Source organism: Ctenocephalides felis, unplaced genomic scaffold, assembly GCF_003426905.1.
Source record: "Ctenocephalides felis isolate EL2017-DRISC unplaced genomic scaffold, ASM342690v1 CF-g0.4_SCAFFOLD_03570, whole genome shotgun sequence".
In the NCBI taxonomy this organism is placed as follows: Eukaryota; Metazoa; Arthropoda; class Insecta; order Siphonaptera; family Pulicidae; genus Ctenocephalides; species Ctenocephalides felis.
This window is the reverse complement of record NW_020539724.1, coordinates 24258310-24267611: the sequence shown is the minus strand read 5'-3', so window position 1 is coordinate 24267611 and position 9302 is coordinate 24258310. Positions and strand designations below refer to the sequence as shown.

The following is a 9302-nucleotide window of genomic DNA, read 5'->3' as shown; positions in this document are numbered from 1 at the left end:
GTATAATTTAATTCCATGTATAAATTTTGAGTAAAATCCATCATCTTAGGCCAACTAAATTTCTTTTAAATTAAAAATTTACTTATCCCACCAGTTTTTGCTTGTAATATAATGGTTTTACAGCAGTTTTTCAGTTCGTGTTAAATCGAAAAGTATTTTAATCCTTTGCAGTATGTTCATATTCCTTCATCCGAGACTGAATCTGGAAAAAAGAAAAATTTTATTAAAATGTATTTGAAACTTAATATTAAAAATCAATCCACAATTTAAATTAAAAACGAATTAAAATTTAAATTTACACTGGTAATTATCAAACCATCATTTTAAATGAAGTTTTCTTACAAAAATTGATTATTCTAGATAAATGTATGAGCTTTGATATACAATACATAGACTTGTGAATTAAAAATACATAAACTAGGCGTAAGTAGCATTTTGCCTAATGACAAGTAACATAAAATTTCAAATATATCTAAATAATCGCCTGAATAAAAAAGGATTGATATTTAACTACTTTTCACTTTGATCAATTTTTCAACTGTTAATTTCGAAAGATTTTGTTTTTTACTAGTAAATAATGATCAGTGCGTCTTTCAATTGATATCTTTCTGGCGAAATATAACGTCTGTGATTGTATTGTGTTTGGAATAAGTATGTGTATGTGTTTCTTTATAATAGCCAAATGTTCCGATCACGTTTCAGCCAGAAATCCTTAACCAATTTAGAAAATTTGGTGGACAAGATAGCAGTTGCGAATCGTGCTTATTAGTTTTTGGTAAAGATTAGTCGGAGAGTTTCTTCGTAATCAGTTATTGAATTTTATTTGGCGATTCTTACGAAATTTCATATGATGATGAAGTTTATGGTCTTGAACGCATGGTAAAATATCGCAGGCTTATTTATTTATTATTATTGGCCTTGCTTGCTTAAAGCATTAGCCACCTACAATATTACTTTTTTAACATTCAATACTATCTTTTAATTTAATCTTACCAACACAATTTTTTTGTCAATGCTAGGACTCGAACCTAGTATATACCTAGCGTGTGAGTCGGGCATGCTACTGCCTGAGCTACGCCCACGACTATTACAGACCTGCTTTAAGTTGTTTAATTATAAAAATGCATCGATTTTTGGAATAATGAGCCAAAATGGGCAAATTTTTTTCATAAAATTTTAAAAAGTTGCTAAATCTCAGTTAATTAAGTTATAAAGTACAATTGATTAACTAAAAAAGAGAAAGATTGGTAAGTCAATAATCGTAAGATAATGCAATATTTTCTGCATATTTAATCTTTTCTGTATATGGACTTACATGGACAATTAAATTGGCTGTCAATTAAACGGCCGTTTAAGGAAGCACATGCAAGTTTTTTTGGGAAAATGGAAAAAATTTAGTATTCGAGCTGTTATTAAACATTTGTTTTTGGAAGGCAATCCGCTTACGCAAATTAAAAATGAATTGGACTCTGGGCATGGGGGCATCTACACTATCATTTATCACTGTAATTTTTAGGATCTGACGATGAGTTTAAACGTGGATATACATAGTTCGGGACGACCAAAAATTTCGACTTCTGACGGGAACATTGCTAAAGTTCACGAACTGATATTAAACGGCCGCATCAAAAATATTTTCGTATCACCATTGCCAACGAACTTTAGGCGTAATAAATCTGAATCTTAGCGCTGATTAAGTAATGCAGATGAAACTTGGATGCATCATTATACGTTCGAAACAAAACTACTGTCAAACTAATGGAATGCAGGAGGGAAAACTGATCCAAAAAGAACAAAAACTTTGTTTTTGGCTGGGAAAGTGATGGAAACTGTTTCATGGGATAGTCGTAGAGTTATTTTAATAGATTATTACTTGACGAGATCAAGGCACCAATTGCGAAAAAGGAGCCACATTTGCAAGAAAGGGAATCATGTTCCAACAAGACAAAGCGCCGTTGTCTTTGCTATGGAAAAACCTACCAGTTACGGTTTGAACCAACCTGAATCCAAGCAACTTCTTTTTATTTCCTCACCTAAAAACAGCACTCAAAGGATTAGGATTTTCGTCAAACGAGGAAGGAATAAACACAGTATGCAATTTTTTCACAGAAAATTACCAAGTACTATTAAGATGGGTTACAGAGATGGGTTCATCGCTGGAAAAAGTGTTAAGATTTACAAGGAGACTATATTAAAAAATAAATAAAAAAAAAGAAAAAAAAAATATTGTATCAATGTAAGGTCGAAAACTTTTCCACCCACCCTCGTAACAATATTATTTATTCCAATCACTGTTAAAATTGCGTTAAATTTTTTTTACATCAAGCCGTGAGCCACAAAATATTTATATAAGTTTTTCTGGTAAAAGATATAAGTGTGGTAAAATTCCAGTAAAATAGCAAAAAGTACTATATATATTATCGTGAAATATTTGTTCATCATATGAAAGTTATCTTTTTAAAGTATCAAACATTATTTATATTATAAATATTGTTTTATACTTTAAAGAGATAACGACCATACTTTCAGAACAATCCTACACTTGGATATAGATTTGCAATAGAAAAACGAACGGACGAAATAATGCAAATGTAATGAGTTGTAAGAGTTCTCATATGTTTTAGACAAAAGATATTTTAAATAAATATAGAAATTATGGTTTTAAACCATGAAAAACTATTCATTGAGTGGAATGCCTTCAATATCAGATGCATGTTCAATATTTGCGCCTACATAGTGTATTTGCATCCCTAATAGTGGGCGAAATCCGATAAGCCCTAATAGAAGTTACATAGTCGGCGCAAGTAGGCGGTTGAAAAGTTGATAATTCCTTTCTATTTTTAGATATTGACGATCATATTACAGTTTAATTTAAGGTCTGTAACTATAATTGAGAATCTATTGACTTAGATTTCCAACTGTTTTTTGTAATGTACTGTTATTATTTTTATTTACCAGAAATATCCGAAATGCGATTTTTTGAAGTAAAACTTCTTTAGGCGCGACTAGGGTGTAAATCCGTACAAATGCAACAGAAGTGCGTTACGGCCAAGTCGAGTGCCAATGATTCGTCATTCGCTCTCGATGATATCATTTCTAACGGGTCGATTGTGATTGGTCGTCGTATCATGTGTCACTGAAAGCAATCAGCAATTACTTCATTTCTCTAATGAAGGTTTAAGTTCTAAATGCCAATTGCAATGACACACCAATCATGTCACATTTGAAGTAGTTATAAATACTTTTAATGCTTTTATGAATATATAATTTATAATTTATTTTCATATAAATATGCATAATGGTTGAAACTAATAAATGTATGCATCACGAGTGTTACAATATTAATAATAAACATTACTCAAAATTGTTTTATGATGTGTTTATTTTTAACTTAAAATCCATCTCGCATAATAACAGAAGTTTTACTTCAATCGTTAAATAACAATCGAATGGAATTAGTTTTGAGAGAAGACTTGTTAATCTATCTCTATCGTTTTAGCTTTCCATAGTGAAAATATCAAAATATCGAAAGTTATTTGTTAAAATTTTACAAAAGGTATTTAACTTTTTCCTTTTGTTCTTTTCGATATAGTATGTATAGAATGCATAATATATATTTTATTTCTTTAGGAGTATTGCGATTTTTTTGTAAGCTTATTGAATGATCACATTTATGATTTATCAAAAGATACAAATGTAGAATTTTTTATCACAAACTTTGGAAACGTAACTCCAAACAAGTGCATGTCATCGGGCTTTAAAGCTGAGACTTCCCATACCAATTTTTTTTTAAATGCTTAAAATTTCTTGAAAACTGCATAAATGATATTGTTCAGAATTTTGAATTTTTTGAAAAAAAATGACACTTGAAAATTTAAATTTTTTTATATTTTGAAATTTGGCACTTTTGACGGAATGAAGATTTTTTTTTTTTTTTTAATTTTTATTTTCAATAGCAATCAGAATACATGACTATTCTATGAGCTATTTGGCTTATGTCATTCACTCACACACATACACACACACTTTCAAACACACATATAAATTTATCGGATCAATATTACAATCATATTTAGAGAATCACTTCAATAAAAGATTCAACTATTCTGTTCGTATAAGGTTGTGGTAGTACTAAGGTTCCTCCATATTATCTTCGGGCAGTCTTCTTCAGTCTTCTTGAAGTTGATGTCTCAAGAAGCTGAGTGACTATTTGGTTTGAATGATGTTGTAGTTTTTGAAAGTGTTTTATACTGTTGATTTGTATTATTCTGTTTATAAAATCAATATGAAGATCGCCGTGTAAAGTTTTATTACTAACAAACCACGGAGCATCAGTAATCTGCCTCAATATTTTCGATTGGGCACGTTGCATTAACGCTATGTTGGATTTGCTTGCACAGCCCCACAATTCAATGCCATAAGTCCATATGGGTTTTATTACTGCCTTGTAAATTAGATGTTTATTGTCAATGGATAAATGGAATGAAGAATTGATTAAATTTTTGGCAAAGTTGGTTCTAGGGATTCGAAAAGCCAATGAAAAAGTTTAAAAATAAGCCATTAGGAGGTTAAAAATTAAATCATCAGAGATTTCAATAATGAGTACATATTTTGCTATATTTTTATCTATATAAAATTAGTCAATAAAAAAGCAAGTTAAGCTCAAAAAAAAAAACAGTTTCACAAGAGATAAGTTAAATGAATATGTATTTGCGTCACGTAGTTAAGGAATTTATTAAAACTCTCCTTCGATAACGCAGGTTGTTGGGTTATAATTTAACCTTTTCAGCTACACTGTTAAACACGGATTTGTTTTGTATTTGTATGTATTCGCTGCAGTTCTAATATTCTAATTAGTTCCATTAAACTCTTCGCTACACCCCTCTACAAAGGTAGCAACTTTAAGGTGAAAACTTTCAATGCCATGAAGATTGCTGCCACATGGCCAATATAATAATATTAAAATACGTCCGAACAGAATAGTTGTTTCAACTCTGAAGATGGTAATTTCTGAAGAAATATTTGTTGCAATCTAATTGGTTTGGATTTTACAATATAATTGCTCAAAGTCAAATTGGCCCTTTGTGCTCCACTCTACCATTATTGAAAAAAAATCCATTTTTTTAAAAAAATCTAATTGTTTTGCAATATTCAATAGGGAATAGAGCTCTGAAAACTTTTAAATTTTCGGAAAAGTTCCAGCAATTTGCCTTAAGGCACAGTGCCTGGCTAGTTCATTAAATATCTAAAACTTTTACAAATCTTTACAGTCAATTGTGAAGAAAATATATGATTCGTATGTAACATAGGAGTAGCTCAGGCAAATGTCCGGCGTTTGAGAAATAAATTGACAATATCCATAGCAAAAATATTTATCATATATATATATATATATATATATATATATATATATATATATATATACCTAAGATAGGAAATTACCTCGGTATAAATCTCCTTCGCCTCCATTCATGAGTCTATCTTTCAGATCCCCACACAAAGCGAAACTTCTATTAAATTAAAATCTATTCTTTATCCTGGATAGATTCTAGGCGAATATTCTCACATAGTCGATTGTCCGTAAATTTAATACATTCCCATTTTAAAGTACAATAGCTTCTTTGTCTGCACCTGAAAATGAAAAAAATATAGTTAAAATTGTAAAGTAGAAAGAGAGGTGAAAATTCATATGAAATTTTTACAAGCTACGGAGATAATTCGATTCGGAAACTGGAAAAAATAAATTACATTTCGAACGAACGGCAAATTGTGTTTCAGTTTGAATACTTAAAGCGTTAGCACGTTAGTGCGGGAATACTAATAGTTCAAGAAATAATTTATTATCACAGAACATGTTGAATTCTAGATTTTTGTTAATAAAATTTTAGTATTTGATTATAGGGTAGAACGGGGCTTAAAGATACGCGGGTGAAATGGTTTATCACCGATATCTCAAAAGCAAGTAAAGTTAAGAATGTTTTAATAACAATATTTGTAAGTAGAGGGCAAAGTATATATAAAGAGCCATAACCTTGATTCTTACGACGTTACTATCGGGAGATGATCGGCGATGTTTGAAAATCCATAACAAAAGTATTTTTTTTGGTTGTGAGCACTGTTGTTTAGTTTGCGAGATCTTGATATAATGTTTAAGTATACGTTATTTAATTGCTTTATAAAATGTATTTTCAATTTTAATTTAGATTCAACAGTTTTATTCATATAACCTATATAAAAGTTTAGATCTAGGTGAGGTAAAAATGGCCAACTGAACCTTTACCTTGGCAAAGGTGTAAAAAACAAAAAAATTGTGAATAAAAAAGTAAATCAAGTTGAATGAAGCATTTTTTTCTATCATGCTGATGAATATTGCTTACAAAATACCAGATCAAGGTCATTTAAAGTGAAAAAAATATTCATGAAATGTATGCGTTGGTTGAATAATGTGGCTATTATTTTGTAAAATTCCATTAAAATTAAAATAAAACATTGTATCTGTTTACTCCTTGGCCGTCTCAAATTACCCCACATTTATAGAAACTACGAATGATATAGAAATAATTTCTAATCAATAAACTTACTAATCATTAATCTTATTAATCAATATTTTAAAGAACAGGGTAAAATATTCTTCTGATTTAGGCATTTTTCATTAAATGAAGATTTGTACTACGATGTCACTTTAAAATGTTTATTTATCTATGCCAATTTCCTTGTTGATATCGGAACGCATACAACGTTGATGCCGGTATGCATACAACGACAGATCTCTATTCACATACACGACGACATATCACATTCGACCCGAATTGTAATTATTTAATCGAAAGCGAATGACGTACAGTTCTGTCGTAACGGTCTTCCGTTGCATTAGTACGGATTTACACCCTAGTCGCGCCTAAAGAAGTTTTACTTCAAAAACCATATCATTTTGTCTGTAACTCCCTCATAATTTGTTGTAGTTCTATGATGTATCCTCAAATAATTTGATGTACAATCAGGACATCAAATAATTCTAACTATTTCTTACAATAACTATAAATGTTAAAGTTTTCATAAGTTTATCTATATATAAATCTCAGTGAACGAGTTCTCCACTGAAATGCAATAAAACTGAGTCGGAAGCAGTTAATACTGAAAGATCTTTGTCATTGACAATAATGTTGCACAGAATGAACAAACTGCTCGGGGCCGATAAAAATAGCGATATAATCGAAAACATTATATTTCTCTATAGGTACTTATCATGAAATAAATTGTGATGTTACTTAGAATGTACCAGTATATAGCACATTTATTTTCTCCGAATATGATAATAATTCCGACGTCAGAGACCAATAAACGAATCTACTCGGTTTTATTATGTAGATTTATATAAAGCAATACAGAAGACTATATGTAAATCTTTGACGAGAAATTGTGTACGTATATGCGAATCTAAACAACTATTGTATTCGGATATTTTGATCATTTGATAAAAACTTTATACTTGTGTATAGTTTTTACCTTCCCGAAGAATAAGTTTATGTTTTTGTCAAAAATCCGATTTGCTAACTTTATGTTTTATCGACGTTTCAGGTCATTATCAACCGACTGAAATCAAAATTGGAAAAACTATGCGTGTGTGTGTATTTGAGCCAATTTTTGACTTTTTGTCGACGTTTTCTCAAAAACGGCTGGACCAGTTACAAAAATTTAAAAGCCAATCGTTGTAACTCGATAATATCTCGTCGTTTATTTTGTAAATAGCAGAAAAGAGAGAAAAATCGTCTAAATTTAAGCCCCTGATTCTGAATTTATTTTTAAAATTCAAGATCTGTTCCAAAGATATTGGTTGGGAATGATACTGATTAGTTTTTGGTAAAGATCAGTCGGGATATTTTCTTGTAAGTTATTGTTGAAAAAAAGTTTTGGCCGATTCTTTTTTCGACAGATATCATTGTCTTAAAGAATTTAATAAAATGTTGCGGCCCTGAGACAAGTCATTTAATTTTAAAAAATCTTCAAAGTTTTAAAAAATGAGCAGCGTCTTTTTGATGTTTGTTAAAATTAGGCTTCATCGACGTTTTTTCAAAAATGACTGGGTCGTATATATCTATGCGTTTCAGAGGTTTCTGAACCTTTTTCATACCTTTGATTAATGTGGTAATTAATGTGTGTCTGTGCTGCGTTTGTGTGTGTGCGGATACAAATTTTGCCGACACGGATCAACCGATTTGAATAATTCAAAAACATTTAATTTGTATTGACAAAATGAAGTACAGTTTAAATTTTTAGTAAGGCTGGTCTAGCGATTTCGGAGATCAGGTGAAATAAGTAAAAAAATGCCATTTGACAGTCATTTGATGATCATTGCACATCAAATTTTCGCTCCAATGTTTATCTGTTAGGCTGCGATGCGGCGCTTACGCGCTTCTATATTTCTTTTTTATACCAGCCACGCAGTACGATTGCTTTAAAAAAAGATCAAAATTTTCAGAAAAATTCAAAGTATTAAAAAATTTAAAAATACTATAAAAAATATTTTTTTTCAAAAACTCTCATGAATCTCATTTTTCTCAAAGCTTTCAAAAATTTTTAAAAATGTTATTTTTCGTAACGGAAAGTTTCAGCGATTTGCCCTAAGGCACGATGCCATGTATCACTAGTTTGGTAAGTAATTGTTAAAAAAATTATCAACGATTTCAATAAATCTTTGTATGGATAGAATATAAACCGTTGATTTTGTATTTAATAGGAGCGCTATTATATTTGTTACGTTTTATTCAAAGTTCAAAGTTCAAAAACAATTTATGCTATTGTTTAATAATATGGTTCACGAATGAGCATACTACTCTGGGCAATTTTACTAAAATATGTAATTTATAATATGATATCGTTAATTAAATTTAGAATACAGTGCTTAAATTAATAGTCCCACAGTTGAAAAAAATCACAACTAGTGGGGTGCATGGCATTATGGTTTAAGGCAAATTGCTGGAACTTTCCGTCCCGTAATTAAAAATCTTGGTACGGAACCCAAAAAAATTTGTATACACATTATTAAAATCTCTATAAAATATCTGATAATTTGATGTACATATGTCGAATAAACTTTTTTGACCGCCAAATGACATTTTTTTTTAACTTATTTTTATTGAGAGTTCATAACCGCTGGACCTGCCTTCCCCAAAATTTAATCAGTTCTTCATCTTGCCAATACAAGTAAAATGTGTTTTGAATGATTAAAATCGGACGCTCCGTTCTCTTAAAAACTGAGTTACCGTTTTTGGCACTTTTTGCCATGTATCTTCGGAACGGCT

At 30.3% G+C, this 9302-nt stretch overlaps 1 long non-coding RNA gene across 1 annotated transcript in view; it reads right to left on the bottom strand.

The window, feature by feature from the left end:
* Nucleotides 1-46: 46 nt before the first annotated feature.
* LOC113382823 overlaps nt 47-9302 on the bottom strand; it is a 67654-nt gene continuing 58398 nt past the window's right edge. The window contains exons 2-3 of the long non-coding RNA XR_003367692.1: nt 5443-5631; nt 47-202 (exon numbers count right to left, since the gene is read on the bottom strand). This is a non-coding gene — a long non-coding RNA (uncharacterized LOC113382823). The remainder of the gene's footprint in view (nt 203-5442; nt 5632-9302) is intronic.